This window comes from Artibeus jamaicensis, unplaced genomic scaffold (assembly GCF_021234435.1).
Source record: "Artibeus jamaicensis isolate MK-2021 breed Jamaican fruit bat unplaced genomic scaffold, CSHL_Jam_final contig_373, whole genome shotgun sequence".
NCBI classification, from domain to species: domain Eukaryota; kingdom Metazoa; phylum Chordata; class Mammalia; order Chiroptera; family Phyllostomidae; genus Artibeus; species Artibeus jamaicensis.
Window position 1 is genome coordinate 1,597,176 of NW_026521807.1, and position 22,786 is coordinate 1,619,961.

Sequence of the window (22,786 nt, forward strand, 5' to 3'; positions counted from 1 at the left end):
AAGATGGGTGGGACAGAGTCTCAGAGAATCAACAGAGTAGGCCAACAGTGTGTTAGCCAGGTTGATGGAGACTCATTGTATATGGAACCCGCCTGCCAGGTCTGTGGGGGGGGGGTCAGCTCAGCAAAAGAACAATGGCCTCTGCCAGCACTTTGCTGCCCCCAGCTCTCATCCTGATGCCAGACACTTCAGTTCCTTTCTGTATGTCCCCGGTGCCTGTTGAGCTGCTGCCCCAGTGCTAGAACTTATAGCAAGTGAGTATGAATAAGTTCATGCACAGGCCCTTTAAGAGAAATGTCGGGGATTGCAGCAGCCCTCAGTCTCATTCAGTCACAATCCCGCTGGTTTGCACAGCCCGATATTATGGAGAATTCTCTTACTTGCACTGAAATCTAGGCCGGGGGAACTGGTGTGGGGCTGGGACCCCCCTGATCCTCAGGGGGGACTTCCAGAGCCAAGATATCTCTCAGGATTTTAATCTGTGACACATGGGTGTGGGACCAGTCTGTTCTGAGTCTCTATCTTTAATACCAGTCTTAAAGTGGCTTCTTCATAATATCTTTAGTTACAGGACTCTGTTCAGCTAGATTTCAGGCAGTTTAAATAATGGTTGTTCTGTAGTTTACTTGTAATTTTGGTGTGGTTGTGAAAGGATGTGTGTACTGCATTTACCCACTCTGCCATCTTGGCCAAGAGCCTCCCAATTGTTAATTTTGTTTCTTAACAGAATAATATTTTTTTTGTCTCAAGCAAATTCTGAGCAGATAGAATAAAGGTCAGAGCATTCAAGAAGAAAAAAAATGTGTATCCTGGGTATTAGTTACTCCTGTCTCTTGGAAGGTTGGAAAAAAATGAGAAAAAAATTAAACACATATTTAAGAGGTATTTAGATGTTTTTCTTATAAGAAACCACAGTACTTATGCAAGAGAAAGTCTGAATATTTCTCAGAGACCTTTAAACTTTCATTCATTTAATTTAATCCAAAGTTTACATATTTTAAAATGGGTCACCATATAATGAAATGTAAATCCCGAAACTTCCTCATGTTCTATTTGAGGAAGGGCATTCTCAACATAGAGAAATAAATGGAAAAACAATGTTCATTTCATGCTACTTCTAAAAATCGATCAAAAGTGAGAAAGAGCGATTTATATCTCAACTTACATTTTGAATGTGTAAAAATTACATGATGCACCAAAAGCTCTCGTTTTCTTTTTTGTATGTATTACCTATATCGAATAAATTTCTAAGGGGCAAGGCTGCTTATTTCTCCTTTGTTGGGAACCGCCCTGCCTGGTTTCAGGAGCTGTAAACCCCCCTTGGCTAAGGCTGAGTGAGTGACCCTCAGACCATAAGCCACTAAAAAGACAAAGCTTATTTCCCTGACAGGAGTGCCACTTCTGCTTCTTTTTTCATAACTGGCCCCCAACACTTGATCAGTTAGCCAATGATGGGTAAGATTCCCCAAGGGGGGAATGACCTAGGACAGGCATGATCATGTGAAGGGCCCAGGGAGGGACTTGGGGAGCTATGGAGAAAGGGAGTGATGGACCCTTGCCCCTCGGCTTTGACGAAGCCTGACTCCCCTGAGTCCACCAAAAGTGTCTGAAAATTCCTTGGCTGCCTGCCTCCTCTGCCTGACTTAAGCCTGAAACAATGACAGAGGGCGGTGCAGCCCTGTGCTGGAAAAGGCGGGCTCCCCGGGTGATCAGGCCTGAGAAAGAATGTGTAAAATCCTGCAAAGGCTGCTTTGCTAAGAATGCTCTTAGTTAAATGATAAAGGCCCAAGCAGGAAATGAGTTTGTTTCCCAAGGTTTTGTTGCCTCTTAGCTGATAGACCCTGATTCAGAAGAAGCCCTAATAGTTCTTTGTATGCTAACTATCGTTTGATCCTTACTGCCTGACAATGATTGATGAGCTGTACCTTTATTCCTGCACAAATTAAACCCAATAAAAGACTGCCTAGGCAAGGGTCGGCTCGCTCTCCCCTTGAGAGAGTGGCCAGGCTGTTCTGAGGCACCTCCCCCTTAAGGGAGTAGCCATGCCATCCCTTTTCCTCCACAGGACTCAGTAGTCCATGTGAATTTGTCTCATATCTCATCCATGATGCTGCAGGCACTGAGGGCTGGTACACGTGTTACTCCTACCCAAAGGCACTGACTTTTGCATTTGCTGGGGTTTAAATCAACTTTAAGCAACATTCAAGGGTCATGTTTGAATTAGCACATTCTGATGTGACATTTTCCTCATGTGGTTATTGGAAGATAAGGCTTATGGGAGAAAGCAGCCCAGGTCTGCTCAGGGCCCTGGATTCGAGAAATGGCTAACAATACAAATAACTAAAAAGCATTAAACGAAAAAAAAAAACACCTTAAGTTTTCATTTAAAAGACAAAAATTTTCTTCAAGAATAGTGGCATCAAGGAAGGCTTTCCAGCAGCAGAAGCCTGGGGTCAAGTCTTCGCTAAGGCAAAGAAATGGAGGAGGAAAGACCTCGGGCAAAATCATGCAGGTATGGAGCAACAGGACATGTTTGGGCAAATGTCAGTGGTTCAAGGCACCCCAAGAAGTGGGGTGTGGGAGAGCAGGAGACGGGACTGGAGATAGAGACAGGACTCCAAATCAGATGAGAGCCTTTCCTGGGTGCTAATGTGAGCAATCTGAAATTTATCCTGAATGTTGTGGGAAACCACTGTAAGATTTTGTATATATATTTTCTTCTTACTTAGAGCAGTTTTATGATTCTAAACACCCCTCTAAATTTTTAAAATCTTTAACACAGTGGTTTTGAACCTTAACTTCACATCACACTCACCTAAGGCATTTCTAAAGATGTAGATAAATAAGCTCCATCCCTGCAAAGATTCTGATCCAGTGGCCTGGGGATGGGCCCAGCATCCATGCTCTAGAGAGTGTCAGTTCATCATAAAGGCAACTGGGGTTGAAAATTACAGCTTTCATGGTGAGTCAATTAATCAAATAATTAGATCAACATCTGGCTGAGAAGTGTCTAGAACAACATCTATTTCAACTTTAATGTGCATTTAAATCTCCCGGGGATCTGATTCCACATTAGAAGGTCTGGGGTGAGGCCTGGGATTCTGCACTTTCAACGAATTCCCAGGTGTTGCCTACGGTGCTCATAGAAACAATCTAGAAATGGGAATGAAGGGGAAAGGATTTGAAAAAAGTATGCAGGTGTTGCTTTGGAAGCAAGAACCAGCAAGATATTTTTTACTGAGGCATACTCCCTTTGGAAGACGATAAGACAGCAGAAGGACATTAGGCGCAGAGAGGGCCGGGGAGAGGGGGAGGAAGGTGGGAGACACCAGGGAAGACCGTTCCCTAGGGCTCTGGAGTGAAGCATGGCCACCAGCCTGCCACAGGTCCAAGGTCTTGGGCAAGTTCCTTAACTTCTCTAAGCCTCATTTTTCTGTCATGTCTCAACTAGGGACACTTATTGAACTTTGGAATCCCCAGGCCCCGCTGTAGTCCTAATGAATCAGAATGGAGAAGGAGGGTGGGTGAGAACCTGCGTTGACAGCAAGCACTCCAGCTAATTATTATACACTGTTAAGCTGCAGAACTAGAACTCTGATGGTTACAATAAGATAGCAAGCGCCCAGAACAGAGTAAGTGCTCCATAAGTGGTAACCATGGAGATGAAAATAGTGTAATGGTGATAGGGTAAACATTTCAGGTCCAGTCTAGTTTCCACAACACGTGAATTCTATTTCAACCTCCACCCTCAAGTTGGTGCCTACCAGAGATGTCTGCCAGCTTCCCGGTACAGGAAAATGCTGTTTTCCCCCTTCACTTCTCCAGCTTTCTCAGAGTTTCTTTTCAAGAGATGAAATGCTATGCAGTCATTAAAAGCATGTTTTCCTAGAGCATTTACTATGATGGAAAGTGTCTACAGTATAATATTAGCCTCAAACAATGGGACATTTGATACTGTCCCATTTTGGCTGGACAGAAAAAGTGCTGTAGCATGAGTTTTTAAGATATGACTTTGTTTCTACTTGCAATTTTTTGTTTTCCGTATCTCAGTCAGTCAAGAAGAGAAAGGTGTCCTTACGAAGGGAAGGCTGTGGTGGGGTGGAAAGCAAAAGGTGCTTGGAAACCACTTCTCTTTCTAGCTTTTGTTTTCCAGAGTGAGCCATTGAGGCAATTATAAGAGATGTCTCCAGGGAAAATGTCAAATGAAAGGGAATTACCCAGGGTTTCCTCTGAGACTAAAGAGTCATTTCCCTGAGCTCTGAAGGAAAGATCTAAGTTTGTGGTCTCCAGAGGAGTGTGACCTCCCAGTAGAATCCTCTTCTAATACCAAACTCTTCCTCAGCCTCCCCGCCCTCTTTGATGTCTATCAGCCATGGCAGGGGAGTGGCCAGCTAAGGGTGCATTCTCAGTTTCCACCATTTCCCTTTACAAATCTTGCATTCTGTTCTCCAACTTGCCTCTGAATGTGAGGCCTAGACCAAAATTCTAACATCTGGGTACATGCATCTTCAAAAAAGACTGGAATGAAGCTGTTAATCATGGATGGTGACATTATAGGCAATTTTCACATTTTTATTATACTTTTATCTAATTTATGATGTTTTGACAGTAATAAAAATAAGCTGATATTAATTTTTATTAGAGAATTTCCACTACTCTAGCCTTACATGTCTATTCCTTACTCCACTCCTACCAACTAAAATGTTTTTCCTCTGAAACACTTCCCTAGCCATGCTTTGCTCCTACACACGTCCCCCTCTGCACTGTTTTACTTTTCCCTCTAACCCAAGGACCTAGCACAGCACCAGCAAATCAGAGAAGTTAAGCACATTTTTGAAATGAACCTATCTTGAGAATGCCAAGGATTTTCTTTGTTCACATTATCGCCACTACTAAGCTTTTCCACTGGGCAGTTATAGTGCCAACCAAATAACAGAGCCATCTGCCCTCCCATTGAGCGAGAGCAAATTATCATGTGCTGCTCCCTGGAGTTCTGCAGGGATAAACAAGAAAGGGAAAAATTTTTAAAGGGGTTTTTGGCAAACATCCCTGTATACAATTTCCAAATGACACAAATACGGTCACCAAATATTATCTAGTTCCATCAAAGAACAATTGAAAGTTAAGGCCCAAGAATATTTCAAAACTCCTGATCCACCTACACACTCTCAATTTGAGAGGCTCTTTTCCACACGACGTTAACATACACTTACTATGTTGGGATATAAGTGCATTGTACAAATCACGTGAGTGCATGACATTGGCCACAAATGCGTCTGACATTCTGTTTGTTAAGTCGTACTGAAGACGTGTTTTTGTTTTTTTTAGGAAGGTAATTTAAGAACAAGCAGAAAATATTCTAGAATTTTTCTTAAAACAAAAAAAGGTTTCTCTCCCCCACTGCATAATCCCTCCCTGCCCCTGGCCGAGAAGTCCCAGGCTGTCCTGATCTCTTCCCAAAGGACTCTTCCCCAGTCTTGGTCCTATTTCCTCACTCCAACTCCATCACACTTCTGGTGGCAGAAATGATCTGGTTCACGTGTTTGATGATCCAGGGTCTGCTATGGGCCAAATGTTTGTGTTCCCCCGAATTCATATGTTGAATCCCTAAGGTGACGGTATTTGAAGTGGGGCCTTGGGGAGGCAATTATGTTATGAAGGTGGAGCCCTCGTGGAGGGATTAGTGTCCTTACAAGAGGAGGCAGGAGAAGGTGATCTCTTTCTCCGCCATCTGAGTGTGCAGCCAAAAGGCAGCTGTCTGCAAACCGGAAGGAGGTCCCTCACCAGGGACCATGCTGGGACCCTGATCTTAGCCTTCCAGCTTCTAGAACTGTGAGTAACAAATGTCTGCCCTTTAACCCACCCAGTCTGTGGTAAGAGGGTCTGATCCCTACCAGATTATGAGCTCCAGGACAGCAGGCCTGTGGCAACCTTGTTTACTGCTGTTTTCTGAGCATCTGCAGCAATGCTCTGAACATAGTAAGTGCTCAGAAATGATGAGATGCATTGTGAATGGTGAGACGTTCCAGTCTCAGAGGGTCAGGTGTCCCATCATTCCCTTTCCACTTAAATTCCTTCTTGGTAACAAGTTAGGCTTCCATGCCCACTCACACACGACCAGTCTGCATTGCAGAGGTATTCACCTCAAAGGCTTGGGGAAGTTAATGATCCTCCCCGTGGTAGCCTAGGCTCTTGAAGAAAAGTGTTGGGAAATTATAAAAGAAAATGCAAAGATTGTTTTAGAGGAGAAATAAATGAGACAAGGATTTGAATTACAACATATGAAATGACAGATGTAGAAAAAGGGGGATTAGGGGATTAAAGACTGACATTTATTAAGGTTAGACCATATCCCCGTGTTTTACCCATATTACAACACTGAGTCTTTTCCATAAGCCTATGAAGTAAGTATTAACAACCCAATTTCACAGACAAGGAAACTAAATTTCAAAATGGTAAAGCAAATTTCTTAGGAATTTTAATAGGTGGCGAAGCCGGGGCTCAAACCAGGGTCTGGCTGACTTCAAGCCTGTGTGTGTGTGTGTGTGTGTGTGTGTGTGTGTGTGTGTGTGTGTGTGTGTGTTTCCCACCCTACAGCCCTGCCCTCTCCGACAACATGGTGGGAGGGGGTGGTTGGTAAGCAGAGGGGGTGTGGACATCAGACACATATTAAAAGACCATTGGTAACTGGATTGAAGAACACCTCCCACGCTTTCACCCTCTGCGTTGGTTTCAAATATCCTCTAGATGTGCCAGAGTCACAACTACTTCCTCTGTTTTGAAACACAGGGTCTAATTCACTGTCATCTTTACCCAGAAGAGACCTCTATAAATTACAGCTGTTCGGGCCTCCACTTGCAAAGGTAACAAGGACGATAAGTGGACCATCAATAATTTCCCCAGTGCAGAGGAGGCGAACGTGCACGCAGCAAAAAGATGCTGAAATTTTAAAATTTGATTGCTTCCCCAGCCATTTTTTACTCGGAAGAATTAAATGTAAGTGGTGTTGTGCTGCTGTTTCAAAGCCCATTTGGAAAATGAGATAATGCATCTCCGGGGTGGGGAAGAGAATCCTGTGTCCCTCCTGACATATTTTACATAATAACAACAGAGGCTTTATAGAAGGTTGAGCCAGGAGGGGGAAGCGACTTAGAGTCGGGGCTTTCTTTACAAATTATGGTGCAGACGATAACAAATTGTCAAAGCCACACATGCTTCCATTTCCTCTTCACAATGATAGAAGATGAGTTGAGGCATGAGCAGCCCTGGTTCAGTTATTTACTAGAGCTCTTTACATATCCAGGTGGGGCTCTATAATCCTGTGCAAACTCCCAGAGTTGCTTACTGGGCTAGAAGTTCCCTATTTGGCTGGCTCTTGTGTTATCTTCACTGTTAGAGTCGGAGCTGCCAGAAGAAGCACTTAACCTTGCTGATGGATGATGCTACAGAGAGCCAATTCCAGGGCTTTGAATGTGGAATGAGAAGCCCTAACTGAACAATGCTCCTCACACACAGAAAACCACACAGGAATGTCTGGGCTTTGAGGTAGATATCCATCCAGATTTCTATGTGGCAGGGAGAACATAGATGCATGTTGTACTTTTTTGCTGAAAAAAGTTCACAAGTGAGGCTTTGACTTGCATGTGTGTCCACTTTACCTGAAAACCCTATTGCTAATTCAGGGGAAGTGGTACTGCTAGGGGACTCAAGACTTGGAAAATTTTAGCTTAAGGAAACATTATAAGTCTAGCAAGTAATGGGTATGTTAAAGCTTTTGTTTCCCATCCTAGCTCCTGGGAAACAGCCAGCCCCCTGGGGCAATGACAGAAGATTCCGCCTGGGGACATCCGGACCTCTGTTCCAGGGAGAGCAGACGACCACCCTCCCCTGGGAGCCGCTAGCTGCCCAGAACAGGAATGCTGCAGCTCCGCTCACCTAATCCTCCCTGAGTCTCAGAGCCCCCACGGCACCTAGTTTATCCACCCAACCTGACCTCATAAAAGGTCTGGCCTGGAAAGAAAAGACAAGATGGTTTGTTAGGGTATGAACCCACCATCTTCTTGGATCGCCAGCCACCTGAATAAAGCAAAGCACCCGTAAAGATCCAATCGCTGTCATTGCTTATTGAATTTGGTAGTAACAGGCAGCCTGAACACTGCTGTTTTTTCCTGTTACAGTACCAACCCTCCCTGGCTGAAGAAAGAAGGCACAATTAACAGGAGCTACCAGAAACAGACGAAAGGAGAGGAGACAGGTGTAGACCTTTATGTGAAGAGGCGAATGGTAATAAAACTACCTTGGGTATCAACATCCTAAGATCCCCTGCTGGCCTGCTCTTCTTAGAACACGGTAAGGCATTTGCAGTAAAGACATCTGTTCTCACCAAGAGTAGTTCTTTATCTTTAAATCAAAGAAATCTGAGAGCTGGAAGAGACCCAGCGAGCTCCAAACCCAGTGTTTCCAGAGTCACCTGTGAGGTCCACCCTGAATACTACCAGTGTCTCTGGACCAAGTGGCTGGAATCTCGCCCCCGAAAAAGTTCCCTGCTTGTTCTCAAACTTGGGCAGGTCTGGGGACGTGACTAGTGCAAGTCCATTTACAAAGGAGGAAACTGAGGTCCGAGGAAGTGACATGCCCAAGGTTTGAGGACCTTGGGGCACATCTGAGCTAGAACTGAACTCAGCTCTGTAGTGCATGAAAACTGAGTCTAACTGAACATCCTTGGTAAGTAGGGGTGAATCTCACAGGGTGGGTGGCAGGGTCCCAGAGTTGAAGCTTTGGTTGGGTAGAGCAGGAGGCAGTGTGGACCCCCACTCCTGTCCAGTCTGCAGCAGGAAGTTCTTTATTGAACTTCCGATGCCCCAGAAAAGATACTATCACCCAGCTTTGAAAGTCCCTGATGAGTATGTCAGCTGGGGCCACTTTCACTTTACTTTAGACCATTGAGTTATTATATACCACAGAGCTCTGTTCTTGTTGATTGCTGCATCTGACTCACCGCTGATGTTTTTGAGCAGGTGTCTGAAGAACACTGCAGGTAACGAGGGATCCAGGCAGAGAAAGATGCTTGTGGCTCTGCAGTTTCCTGGCATACTGCCCATCTGGAAGATGGTTTAGGAGTCCACTGGGGGAGACATTTTAAAAAATGCAGCCTGGCAGACTTTGTGGAAATGGGCACCTAAGTTAATTCCAAAGCAGCCCGGGAAAGATAGAATGGGGCCTGCAAAGTAAAGAGCATGTTTGCCTGAAGTTGTGGAGGTTAGTAGTAGGATGTTGAGGAGGTCTGCACACTTAGAGAAATGACAAAAAACAAATGAGCAAAGAAACAAAGTCTGATAGAGGCTTCAAAGGGCCTTTGGTGACCTCATTGATTATTTGTAATGTGTGATGGAGAAATAGTTGTAGACTCAGTTTTATTAACCTGTTTTCTGCCTAAGGTGTTAGTTAATTAAGGTAGAGACATTCATTCTTTTCTTTTCTTTGTACAAACCCATGGTTTCTGCATTTACCCCGACTCAGAAAAGAATCCTCAAACCAACAAAATTCAGTTAATGTTAACTTGTAAATAAAGACTAAGAAGATAGAGATGAGCAAAGCTGCAGTGTATGCCTTGCAGAGAGTGGCAGTTCAAAAGGAGTGATTTCCAGGGGGCCGCCAAGCCCTTCGGGTGCATACCTGAACCTCAGGCGCAGGGATTCATTCTATTTACAGTTAAGCACTCTCAGCTCTTCCTTGGCAGTTCAATTAACTCCTGAGAGAGAAAACAATCTTTAACCACACTGAGTCTGTTTCTCTAGGAAGACCAAGAGTGGAGGCAGGAACTAGCTTTTGTTGAACTCTACTTTGTACCTACTAGAGATACAAAGTTTCTTGTCATTTTACTTCAGTTAATCCTCTCAACAACTCAGAAATGGAGGTAGAATTATTACTAATTCACAGATTGTCAGGAGCTGGCCAGCAACCATCCCTTGACAAGGTCAAGATGGTTGAGATGCATCTGCAAGGCAGAGGCACCTGTGGCTGGATTTCCCATCTATCTCTCCTTATATGTTTGGGTGATCAAAAGGTGGTGGGATTGTTAGACACCTGTATTTCAGGTTCATTGATTAGTGTAATTCCAATGAAGCTGTACAAAATAATTTCTTGACCAGAGAACAAAGCCTCTGAATGTCTAAAAGTTGTTGGAGTAACAGCCCCTCCTTTACCTTGAACAGGAATATATATCAATTAGAATTTAGTAGGCAAAGAAACAGAAGAAGCTTGTTAGATACTACAAACTAAGCACGTAGATACAGTTACCAAGGAGTCAGAGTCCATAGTACATAAAGAAACATTTTGGACAGAAAGATAGATAGCTAAGTTAGACATCACAAAGGCCTTATAATGAATTTCCTAACCTCTGCTCAGTCTAGCATACCCTTTTGCCCCATGTCAAATTCTAAGACCTTTAATAAACAATAAGACATTCAAACTCTGTACGTAGAACTATTTCAAATTATCTGATTAATGGTTCTCCTGGTCAAAACAACTTTTGTTTAAGAGAACTGAAACTATGGAAATTCTTGTATTTTTCCTGGTTACCTCTGTATTGTTTTTTTTCTGCTTAACTGATCATGCCATGCACCTGCTCCTTTGATGTTATATAACAATCTCTATAAAAAATAAAGCCTAAATCAGGCCCTGGCTGGTGCAGCTCAGTGGATTGAGTGTGGGCCTGAGAACCAGACAATCTCGGTTCGATTCCCAGTCAGGGCACATACCTGGGTTGCAGACCAGTTCCCTGCAGGCCAGTTCCCAGCAGGGGACACACGAAAGGCAACCATACATTGATGTTTCTCTCCCTCTCTCCTTCCCTTCCCCTCTAAAGATAAATAAATAAAATATTTTAAAAATAAATAAATAAAAAATAAAACCTAAATCAAACTCTGAGAGTTCAGTCAGTCCCACAAAGGCTGGCTGTTCTCCAGCATCCAGTCGGGTGTCTGACTCTTCATTCGCCTGCGCCGTCCATCCTTCAGGGACCCTGAACCCTGCTGAGGCTGGACCCCGGCAACAGATTATGCCCAGCCACAGGGAAGTGAATAAATCACCCTGTGTTGCGCAGCTAGAAAATGGGTTGCTATAAACAAATACCATAGCCTGGGTGGGGTGAAGAGCAGACATTTATTTCTTCCAGTCCTAGAGACTGGGAAGTCTAAGACCAAGGTGGCTCCAGGTGCAGGCCAGCTTCCCGGCTCCTGCACAGCAGTCTTTCAACTGCTCTCCCCCGCCAGAGAGGATCACTCCCGCCTCCCTCACTGCTGTTATAAAGACACAAATTTCATCATGGGGGCCACATCTTCAGAAACTTATCTAAATCTGATTACCTCCCGAAGGTCCCACCTCCAAATACCACCACAGTAGGGACTGGGGATTCGACATACGGGTTTTGAGGGGACATGAACATTTAGTTCATAACAAGGTGTCCTCACTCCCAGCCCTGGGGAGGTTTCACTTCAGTAGCATGGAGAAATGCTACAGAAAGGGAACCCGAGAACACTGGTGTTGCCATCAAGAGGCCACTGACTGTGGGAGCCCAGTGACCAGAAACAGGGCACGTCCTGGAGAACAAGAGATCACTCACAGAGGAGAAGCAAAGGTTCTTTTCATTTTACTTTTTGTGCATCTAAGTCCTCATGTAAAATTCAGTGTCAGTATGTACCTACCACACAATCTGTATGAAGAGAGATACAGAAAAATAGAATGGGGTAGACTAACCCTGTAATGACAGTTATCTCTAGCTGGTGAAATTCTGAATTATTTAATCTTTTTTCATTCATCATAATATTTTTTAAATGGTTCGTTTATTATTTATATACGTGGTTTACATTCCAAGTCCTCCCAGTTTATCTTTTCACGAGATGTCAGTTGTTTTTCAAAGGTCACTTGTATTGTGTCTGCATATTTCAAAACAATAGGCTGTAAATTCAAGCATTTAATGTTAACTCTTGCTCTTTTCCTCCCCACCAAATCAATGTCAGATTTGTTGTTGTTGCTCATTTGTTTTTGTTTTTGTTTTGTAGGACTGACCAGTTGTTTCAATATTGTATAGGCACGACCTCAGTAATATAATATGGTTAAGTTGGAAAAGGAATGTTTTTCTGAGCTTTTCCCCCTAGGCTTTCACCATGAGATTTCCATACCCTTACCATGACAAGACAGAAGTGGGGACCATTTACAAAAGTCCAATCAGGAAAACAAAGCCCCACTGAGCCGCCCACCCATCCCATCCCACAGATGAATGACTTCATTATTACCATTTCAAAGGAGAACCATTTATTTATTCACCAACATTTTAAAGATAAATTTCGCTCATGGGGTTTGAGAAGAGTTAAAAAAAATAACAGGAGAAAAAAAACCTTTAATGAGTCTTTTGTAACATTTAAAACTTAGAGCAGCTTAGTACCAGTGGGAGTTAAAACTAATTAGAAATCAAAATTATATTCCCTTCATCAATGTTAAAATAAATCCAAGGGAAAACAAAGAAGTGCTTTTGTAATTTAATTTTGCGTGATAACCTTACTTTTTGTTATTTGCAACTGTGGGAGGTTTCTTTAAAAGAATGTTAAAAGCTGTATTTTGTCAAGAGTCAACAGTTTGCTAAGTTTTGTGTGGAATGGAGACAATTCAAAGGACAGGGGAGAAGAGAGGGTTTAGGGTGGGGCGAGATCGGAGCAGCTGCTCCAGACTGGCTCGGGGTGGGGAGACTCAGAGGCCAGGCAGGAGGGGACTTCCCTCTCCAGTCTCTGTGATGCTGGGTGGAGTTCTCCCCCCCCCAGGGGGCATCATGCAGGGGAGAATGTTGCCCTAGTGGTGGGGCAGGGAGACCCCTGTGAAGGGTGAGACGGCCGCTTCTAGAAGTAGTTGTAGTACTGGAGGGTCACTCCCTGGACGGTTTGAATGCACCTCAGGGACCTGAGAAGCTGCTGGTCTGATCAAGTCTGGGGGAGTGTGGGGGCCTTAGCTTATGACTCACCCTCTCTGCACAGCCTGTGACACATTGCCACCTACAGAGAGGAGCTGTCCCCTGTCACTCAGGAGCTGTTTCCATCTACTGAACCTTGGCTACATGCCAGGCCCTGGATTAAGTAAACTCTGTTCTTATATTAACTCACTCAAAAATTCACAACAACCTTAGGGAGCAGGAATTTTTATCCCCTTTTTGAAACAGTATAACTAATCAATTTATTCTCATTCCTTTATGGCCATTCATTTTTATTGTGGTAAAATACACATATCGTGAAATTTACCATGTTAAACCATTTTTAAGTGTACAGTCCAGTAGCATTACATACATTCACTTTGTTGTGCGACCATCTACCACCACCCATTTCCAGAACTTTTTCATCTTCCCAAACAGGAACAGTTTACCCATTAAACAAAAACGCCCCACCTACTCCCAGCCCCTGGTTAACCTTTATTCTACTTTCTGTCTGTATGACTTGCTTATTCTAGGAAACTTATATTAGTGGAATCATATAATACATATCTTTTGTGTCTGGTTTATTTCATGTAGCATAATGTTTAAGGACTTATCCATGTTGTAGTATCCCCATTTTATTTTTAAATTGTTTATTGTACTATTATTGCTATACAACATTGTGTAAGTCTTTTTATTTTTAAGTATATTTTATTGATTATGCTATTACAGTTGTCCCATTTTTTTCTCCCCTTTATCCCTCTCCGCCCTGTACCCACCCTCCCTCCAACATTCCCTCCCACCCTCAGTTCATGTCCATGGGTCATACATATAAGTTCTTTGGCTTCTATATTTCCTATGCTATTCTTACCCTTCCTCTGTCTATTTTGTACTTACCTGTTATGCTTCTTATTCCTTGTACCAGTTCCCTCCATTCTCCCCCTCCCTGCACCTTCCATGGTGATCTCCCTCTAATAACCTTCCATGTGATCTCCATTTCTGCCATTATGTTTCTGTTCTAGTTGTTTGCTTAGCTTGTTTTTGTTCTTTAGATTCAGTTGATAGTTGTGAATTTGTTGTCATTTTACTGTTCATAGTTTTGATCAGCTTCTTTTTCTTAGATAAGTCCCTTTATCATTTCATATAATAATGGCTTGGTGATGATAAACTTCTTTAACTTGACCTTATCTGGGCAACACTTTATCTGCCCTTTCATTCTAAATGAAAGCTTTGCTGGATAGAGCAATCTTTTTTTTAAAAAATATATTTTGTTGATTATGCCATTACAGTTGTCCTATTCCCCCCTTCATTCCCCTCCACCCTGCACACTCCTCCCCCACCACTTCCCCCCCTTTTGTTTATGTTCATGTGACACAAGTTCTTTAGATTCTATATTTCCCCTACTATTCTTGCCCTCCCCCTATCTATTTTCTACCTACTGTCTATGCTATTTATTTTCTGTACCTTCTCCCCACTTCTCCTCCTCCCACTCCCCTATTGCTAACCCTCCATGTGATCTTCATTTCTATGGTTCTGCTCCTGATCTAGCTGTCCTCTTAGTTTGCTTTTGTTTTAGGTATGGTTCTTAATAACTGTGAGTTTGCTGTTCTTTCACTGTTCATATTTTTTATCTTCTTTTTCTTAGATACGTCCCTTTAACATTTCATATAATAAAGGCTTGGTGATGATGAACTCCTTGAACTTGACCTTATCAGAGAAGCACTTTATCTGTCCTTCTATTCTAAATGAAAGCTTTGCTGGATAGAGCAATCTTGGATGTAGGTTTTTGGATTTCATGACTTGGAATACCTCTTTCCAGCCCCTTCTTGTCTGTAAGGTCTCTTTTGAGTAATCATCTGACAGTCTTAAGGGCACTCTTTTGTAGGTTACTTTCTCCTTTTTTTTTTTTTTTGCTGCTTTTAAGATTCTCATCTTATCTTTAATCCTGGGTAACTTAATTATGATGTGTTTTGGTGTGTTTCTCCTTATATCTAATTTCTTTGGGACTCTCTGAGCTTCCTGGACTTCCTGAAAGTCTATTTCCTTCACGCAATTGGGGAAGTTTTTCTTCATTATTTGTCCAAATACATTTCCAATTTCTCTTTCTGGCATCCCTATGATTCAGATATTGAAATGTTTAAAGTTGTCCCAGAGGTTCCCAAGCCTCTCCTCATTTTTTTGAATTCTTGTTTCTTCATTCTATCCAGTTGGATGTTTATTTCTTCCTTTTGTTCCAAATCCTTGATTTGAGTCCCAGTTTTCTTTCCTTCACTGTTGGTTCCCTGTATATTTTTCTTTATTTCACTTTGTGTAACCTTCATTTTGAGACCACGCTCAGTCAATTGTGTGAGCATCCTGATTACCAGTGTTTTGAACCGTGCATCACATAGGTTGTCTATCACATCGTTGCTTAGTTCTTTTTCTGGAGTTTTGATCTATTCTTTTATTTGAGCCATATTTCTGTGTCTTAGCACATCTTTTACATGGTAAGGGGCATAGCCTTAGGTACCACCAGGGTGGGGCAACCCTCTTTGCTGTGTTGTTGTGTTGTCTATGGGGGAGGGGTCAGAGAGGGAACAATGCTGCTTGCTCGTCTCTCATCCCACTTTCTGTCACTTTCCTCCTTCCCACAAGTGGATTGTGGCCTTTCAGTTGCTGATTCGTAGGTGGGTAGATTTGTGTATGTTTTAGGACCCTGTGGGCCTCTCTGACCAGCTCTCAGACTCTCATGTGAGACTAGGAGTTTCACCTGCCACAGCAATCCCACAGAATGTTTCCAGCCAGGGGTTTTGAGTCTTTAGTTTTCTATGCTGAAACCCTGGGTTGCACAGTCTATCTTGTTCCTGCAGCGTTGCTCCAGGCTTATCTGCATGTGAATGTGAGACCACCTGGTCCACTGCCTTGTGTTGCCGCATGTCCTCTCTGCCCAGGCTGCCCATCTCTGTCCCTCCGACCAGTCTGGGTGAGTGTTCTTTAACTCCTTTGATGTTGGACTTCCATGCAAATGATTTTCTGAACGTTCTGCTCGTTCTTTATTTTCAAATAGGTTGTTATCCTTCTTTTAATTGTGTGAGGAAGCAAAGCATTTCTGCCTATGACTCCATCTTGGCTGAAACCCCTAACAAATCCACATGGTGTAAGTTTAAGGCATACAATGTGTAGCCTAGCATTCCTAGTTTATAGGTAGGAAACCGAGAGTTACATTAAATAACTTGCTCAGGGCCACAGGGGGAGTAAGTGGCAGGGGAGGAATTCAAACCTGGAGACGTAACACTCTTAATATCCATGCTCTTAACTGTCCTAGACACAATGGTTTCCTTCACCACAGATCATGGACCAGTACAACAGGATCACCTTGAATGCTTAAAAATGGTTCCTGGCCTCCACCCCAGTCCTACTATGTGAGTATATTTTTTACAAGCTCCCAAGTTTATTCCTATATAAACTAAAGTTACTAACATGTATTTCATCCTTCTTTATTGAAAATTCAACCAAGAACTGATGGTGCTAGAAAAAATGAAGGCATTATAAGGAATTCAAAGGTAGGTGGTCTCACTAAAAGGGAGAAATGAGTAAACAAGCCTCCAGGAGTTCTCAAAGCCTACATGATCTGTTGGACTCTTCTGGAATGATTTCTAGTGTGTCCACCCTTATCTTTGTGGTTTTATGACATTATTCTATGAAATGAAAAAGTAAATCTCTTTTAGGTATGCCATATTTTTTATTCCCATTTTTATGGATCATGTCAATGTGTACTGTGTGAAAAACCAACTAGCTTTATTGTCAATGCTCTGGAAATGCAGCATCCTGATATGAGGAATAAAAAAAGAAAGATACCAATGCTGAGTTTAGATGCTTTACAAACCAAAGCACAATGTAGTCAAAAGACATATCATATTAGCGGGACCAAAAACTCACCTTCAGGAAGACTTTCACCTTGAAATATGGTGATATGTGGAACAGATGTTTTAATTTGCCTAAGATAATTTGCATAATCAATTTAACATGTGGCTTATTAAAACTGCCAAAGAGCAGGTGACAATATGGAATTAATATGATTACTAATTTGACACATCATTGAGATTAATTTGACCCCTCTTGGTCTCTGAATACCCAGAGGTCTTTATAAACAGGAAGAGTATGCCATGAGATGCCATATGTAGCCACACAAAATCCACCATAAATGAAGCAACCTCTTTGCTCAGTCTGGTCTCATGCATCTACTTCTTTCAAATTCTCTTCTAAATTGGAAAGGAGCAATGAGTGAATATTGAGGGAGACCTCTGATTTTGAGTGTTCATGACTTTATGTAAAGTATTTGATCTCTTCTCCAGTACTATAACAATACTGCCTTCTCAATGGTCTGTTGATTTATTATCCTTGATCCCAGACCCAAAGAGATATTGTTTTTGAGAACCCATGGTAAAAATCCATTGAAGTAGTTAGTTTTAAGTTTATAGAATCAAAATAAGGGATTAAATATTCTACGTAGGTTTGTTTACAGGAGTAAAGTATTGGAAACACTAGAAATGTTCAATAGGATTGGTTAAATAAAGTACGTATGTCAATAGAATGCCATGCAACCATTTAAGTGATGTTGGGAAAGTATATTTAATAACAAAACCATGTCTGTGATATATGACACAAATAAATCATATTACAAATTAGTAGATGCACTATAATTTCATTTTTGTAAAGAAAATCTTGGAATATGCATCTTTGTCTCTCATACCCTCCTGCCTCCCTAAAACATAGCCAATAACTTTAAGTGCAAATTTTTATATATACCAGACAAATGACTTCCTTCTTTAGAACTATATATATTAGATTTAGAGAAAAAAAAGGTTTTTAAATAAAACGACTTTCTAGCTTTTTTGTCTGTTTACTCTGTCCTTCCAGTGTTTAAAGCACAAACAAAATCAACTGTTTAATTTGGTTTCAAAAATTTATATGTGTAATATAAAGGGTGAAATAAGATGTAATAACATTGGGATTTAACTCACTTTTCAGTGTTTTCAAATTTAGTATGTCTGACTCTTAAAAAGTCAAGTTCACCTAAAACCAAAAGAACAAGCTCTAAAAATAAGATAAGGGAAAATTGTCAATATGGAGAAGTCAAAAAACAATGGAAGTGATCAGTAGATGTGAAAATCAGGAGTGACCTAAGCGAGGGGTATTTCTGCAGCCTGTGAAGGGGGAGGGAGAGGAACAAAGGAGGCTGAGGAAAAAACAAGGTACAAGTAAGTATGAATAGAATTAAGGGGTAATTTTTTAATGAACAGAAGAAAATGCCTGAGAAATTCTAGAGATAAAACTTCTTTGGGTTTTGCCTGGCAAATATCAAATACACTTGGATGTTGGGAAGCCCATATATGGACGCTTGTTTTTTCTTTTTTTTAAGACTTCATTTTATTTTTAGAGAGAAGGGAGGGGAGGGAGAAAGAGAAGGAGAGAAACATCAGTGTGTGGTTACTTCTCATGTGCCTCCTACTGGGGACCTGGCCTGCAACCCAGGCATGTGCCCTGACTGGGAATCCAACCAGTGACCCTTTGGCCTACACTCAGTCTACTGAGTTACACCAGCCAGGGCCTATTTTTTAAGAGACTTTATTTTATTAATAGACTCTTAAAAAGAACACTTTGATTAAAGATGGAACTGCCTTTTGATCCAGTGGTCCCAATGCTGGGATTATACCCTACGAATCCTGATTCACCTACTCAAAAAAAACTATTCACCCCAATGTTCCTAGCAGCACAATTTACAATAGCCAAGTGCTGGAAACAGCCTAAGTGTACCCATCAGTAAATGAGTGGATGAAAAAGCTGTGGTACATTTACACAATGGAGTACTATGCAGTAGAAAGAAAGAAGGAACTCATACCCTTCACGACAGCATGGATTGAACTGGAGAGCGTTATGCTAACTCAAGTAAGCCAGGTGGTGAAAGACAAATACCATGTGATCTCACCTATAAACGAAACCTAACAAAACAAACAAGTAAGCAAAATAGAACCAAAGACATGGAAATAAAGAACAAACTGACAGTGACCAGAGGGGAGCGGGGAGGGGGGTAATGGGAAAGAAGGGGAAGGGTCAAGCTGAGGAACAGGAATAGAGAACTCATGTATGGATAATGGGCGGCACTGAGTGTGGGAGTGGTGGGGGGACAGGCAGGGGAGAGCAATGGGGAAAAAGGCAGGGCAACTGTAACTGAACAACAATAAAAAAAAAATCAAATTCTATATTACCCTAAAAAAAAAAAGAGAGAGAAACTGAATAGACAGTATGCAGTTCCCATATACCCCACATAGTTTCTCTCATTATTAACATCTTACAGTAGTACGGTACCTTTGGTGCAATTAATGAATCAATATTGACACATTATTATAAAGTCCATAGTCTATTGAGATTTCCTCTGTTTTTTGCCTAATGTTCTTTCTCTGTTCCAGGATCCCATCCAAGATACACACAACGTTTAGTTGTCATTTCTCCTTTGGCTCTTCCTCGCTGGGACAGTTTCCCAGACTCTCCTTGTGATGACCTTGACAGTTTTGAGGAGCACTGCTCAGGTACACCATAGGGCGGCCCTCTACTGGAATTTGATGTTTTACTCATGGTTAGATTGGGTTATGGGTTTTTAAAAAAAAAGATCACAGAGGCAAAGTGCCATTTTCATCACATCATATTAAGGGTACCAACTAGCAAAGTGTCTATGACTGTTGACGTTGGCCTTGCATTGGCTGAGGTAACGTGCGTCAGGTTTCTCTGCTGTAAAGTTACTGCCTCCACTCCCTTCCCATACTGTGCTCTTGGGAAGGGAGTCACTATGCACAGCCCATATTTAAGGGGTGAGAAGTATGCACCCCTTCCTTGATAGCAGCCTATTTAGGGTTCTTCTGCATGGGAGATTTGTCTCTTCTCCCCATTTATTAATGTATTCAGTCATTTATGTGTATGAATATGGAAATTTATTTTCTACACTGGGTATAATTTAATAATACTTTATTTTGTTACTCAAATTCTTCTGGCTTTAGCTATCAAAAGTTCTTTCAATTGGCTCTGGATGCTTATTTTTTAACCATAAAGTTGCTTAGTGTTCAGTTTGACTTTTATACCACAAGATTTTAAAACACAAATTATTTAAATTCAAATTATTTAAACACAAATTATTTAAACACGAATATTTTAAAACACCAATATAATTATTATATTGGCCCAAAAGTAATTTCTTCAACATTAGATGGCCTTTCCGTTTTTAAATGCTTTAAAGGAATCTTGTTCTGTTTGCACAGTAGTAATAATTCAAAATGGAAAAATCATTTAAAAGGGAGCAGTGTTTATTAATTTCTGATTTGGGCATATGTATATAAAATACTGTGAGTATAGGGCAGCTAAATCTGTTGCTTAGAGTTTGTGAAAGGAAGACAGCAAGGGAGGAAGGGAGGGGAAAAAAGAAGCAATGAAAGAAAAATTGGCTGAGGGGGAAGCAGGCTGGCCTCTCGCAGGGGTCCCACATAAGTGAGCTAAGAAGGCAACATAGATAGCTACCCACTGCCTAGCTTGCAGTTTTTTCTGTTGCTTTCCTTATTTAGAGCTTCTCGTGTCACTTCACGTAACTGGCAGGCTTTTCTCTTCTAGATCTATTCTAAGGCACTAAGAAATGAGACTCTTTACACTTCATTTCTCTTCCGTCAGAGGAGAGGCTGGCGTTACGTGCCGATGCACGTCACCGCTGCCTAATGACAAACACGCCAACGGTTCTGGCCCCGGCTGTCCTTTTCCCCTTGAGGCAGGCAGTGAGGGATTATTAAATGGCATTTCATTATGATCTACTGGCTAGATGTTAGTCATGGCATATTTTAGAGGAAGCCAGAAGGGACTTGAGATAACAATGTCACTCCAAAGTCAAGGAAGCTATTGCACAAACATGAATGATGCTCAGTCTGTAGTTGAGATGCACCTTGCTCTGTCCAGCACCACCTCCCCTTCTGCTCCTAGCTGATTAGCTTTTAAATCCTAAAATACAATTTTATGAATTAATTTCCAGGGCTGATTTCTTTGAAGAAGGATTGATTACCTGGCTGGGTGTAAAGGAATCTTTTTAGTCTAGACTTTGTTTCTGACTCATTGTGATAATCTGGGTGGATCTTTTCATTTCTATTCTTTCCTCCTGTTATCACTGTTTGTTTGGAAACCTTTTTGTCAAATCATTGCTTTCTTATTCCCAGTGTCCCCAGGGCCTTAACAGATGATGTCATGCAACAACCCTTGATATAGAGTCAAAATACTATTCTCTTTGGGCAGTTTCTAATTATCTTCTGTTTCTGATTTATAACTTTGACTTTCCCTTTCCCTGATGTTCTTGATTCTGCTCCCTCTGTTTCAGCTTTTCTCTCTGGTGCAGCTAAGCACTGTCCATTAAGGCACATAATGTTTAATGGGGCCCGTTCCTAGCTAGTCTTTTGGAAATGCAGTTCTGCAATTATATTTTAACTTAGTTTTCTCTTTTTCTATGGCTTTTAAAATCTGTTAATATTCTAATAGCCATTCATTTTACTTTAATAATAATATAAAAATCATATGCTATGCACGCCCTCTTATCAAATTACCATTAGAAGGAAAGCCCCAGTAATAAAAACATACTATAATTGGTATAATTTAATAATAGCTACATCTAAGGCTATTCTCTATGTAGGATACACTGTATTTTTCGGACTACAAGACACACTTCCCTTCTCCCCCCCAAATTTGGGAGGAAAAGGGGAGTACGTCTTATAGTCCAAATGTAGATTACCTGGCTCACTGTGAGGGGGAGGTGGTAGAGCAGGGTCACAGGAGGCAGAAGCAGGGTCGTTACTGCATTTTCCTCCCAAATTGGGGGTGGGTGGGTGGCGTATAGTCCAAAAATACAGTATGTAGTATTTAATTCCTGCAATAATTCCCAGTGATAAAAAAATTTTAAAGATGAGAAAATTTATAATTGAAGAGGTCACTAAACCAGGGCCTTTGTTTATGGTTATTGTTTGCTCTTTTGAAGATATCCATTATTTTGTGACTCTAGCATCCCTTTTTTTGGAAATTGCTTCTTTCTTCTCCACCCACATGGCAGTCATGGAAACAGCCATGTTAGGACAAGACCCTGTGCTCTGGCCTAGGAGCCTTTTCCGTGAAGTTTCATGGACTGGGGATTCTGAGAACATTGGTTCAGGGTATTTCTATTTGTCAACTGGAAACATGCAAAGCTTAGGAATTATCGATGGCTGATTCACAGCCACAGAGACTGAAGATGAGTGGAAAGGGGGGCCTGATGCAGAGGGACTAGGGAGTGGGATTGGAGCCCCTGCTTCCTGTTTTCCCCCAGGTGTATTCCTGAAGACGTCCCTGTGTCCTGATGGTGTTTCCCCTTTTTGCTTACATTTAAATTTGTTATCAGTCACTTGCAACCCCCCCAAACCCTAATGTCTAGTACTGCTGGTGGTCTTAACCATAGCAAAAGCATATGATGGATTTGGGTTGAAAATGAGTGACATCTGAGGGTTTAATTCAAAGGCTGACTCATCTTGGTTCCCCAAGTATATTTGTTTACTTCCTTCCTCCTTCAACTCAAACTCATGTGAAAAATAAATTATGTTTAAAAGGGTTGCATTAAAAAGTAGCTAAATTCATTCAAGGAGCAAATCATCTTAAAAACAACTGAAAGTTAGTTGTTATTGTTATTAGCTGACTACAATGAGTTTTATTCCGTTATCTTGATTTATTTCTTAGAACACTCAGTCCCGTGTCCCATTTCCCAACATTTCAACGTATCAGTCAGGAAAGGGAGAAGGG

At 41.6% G+C, this 22,786-nt stretch overlaps 1 protein-coding gene across 1 annotated transcript in view; it reads left to right on the forward strand.

Annotated features, from left to right (window-relative positions):
- Positions 1-22,786, forward strand: part of CRHBP (corticotropin releasing hormone binding protein) — an 84,736-nt gene that overhangs the window by 47,403 nt on the left and 14,547 nt on the right. Inside the window, exons 2-6 of the mRNA XM_037143731.2 lie at positions 6,790-6,996; positions 7,791-8,041; positions 8,178-8,349; positions 16,263-16,359; positions 19,408-19,527. The gene's annotated coding sequence lies outside the window, so the exon portion shown is untranslated. The remainder of the gene's footprint in view (positions 1-6,789; positions 6,997-7,790; positions 8,042-8,177; positions 8,350-16,262; positions 16,360-19,407; positions 19,528-22,786) is intronic.